The 728-nt window shown below is 42.9% G+C and overlaps 1 protein-coding gene across 1 annotated transcript in view; it reads left to right on the top strand.

Moving 5' to 3' along the window:
* The first annotated feature begins 203 nt into the window (after positions 1-203).
* Positions 204-728, top strand: part of LOC106878592 (G-protein coupled receptor 143) — a 15,651-nt gene continuing 15,126 nt past the window's right edge. Inside the window, exon 1 of the mRNA XM_014927847.2 lies at positions 204-321. The gene's annotated coding sequence lies outside the window, so the exon portion shown is untranslated. The remainder of the gene's footprint in view (positions 322-728) is intronic.

Genomic DNA, 728 nt, shown 5'->3' with positions numbered 1-728 from the left:
TAATCCTTTGCTCCCAGTTCTCATCTACATTCCACACATCTTTTCTATGTCCCCACAACTTTCTTTCATGTTCTGTACATCTTTTCACACTCCATGGCTCACAGTTCCATTCTGTGCCTCCCCACTACTGTAGCCTTACAGTCCTGTTCTACATATCGCTAAATCCTTTGTAACTTCTGCGTGTCCCCTTTAAAAAGCCCTTTTCTACTTTCTATTCCTGCAGGTTTCTTCACAAGGTCCATTATTTGGATTTCCGGTTATACACCTTATCCCTTGTTTTCGGCAGTAACCTTACGGCACAAATTGTGCGTTGGAATCACAGTAAGTACAACTTGCCTTTGTCTATAGAACCTACGAGGGGCTGCGGAAAAGTTCCTGTCTTTGAGGATCTTGCAAAAGGCCTAGTTGGAGGCCCAACCTTGCAAGTTCTTTTACAGGGCTTAGAAAAACTGAAGGTCTGCTGCCGTAAATGTGTGAATCTGAAAGGGGAACATGGTGAATGTAATCATAATTTACTTCTCCTGTATTTTCTTTTACCCAAAGCCAAGAACTTTTCAGCACATCCTCGTGTGTGTGTGTGTGTGTGTGTGTGTGTGTGTGTGTGTATGCCTGTACCTGTTATTATTCATACAGTATCAAATTATGTGTGTATATGCCCTCATATCTCCATACCTAACACCACCAGCACCACCACCACCACCACCACTGCAATCACCTCCATAATAAAC

This window comes from Octopus bimaculoides, chromosome 30 (assembly GCF_001194135.2).
Source record: "Octopus bimaculoides isolate UCB-OBI-ISO-001 chromosome 30, ASM119413v2, whole genome shotgun sequence".
NCBI classification, from domain to species: Eukaryota; Metazoa; Mollusca; class Cephalopoda; order Octopoda; family Octopodidae; genus Octopus; species Octopus bimaculoides.
This window is presented reverse-complemented; position numbering and strand designations above follow the sequence as displayed.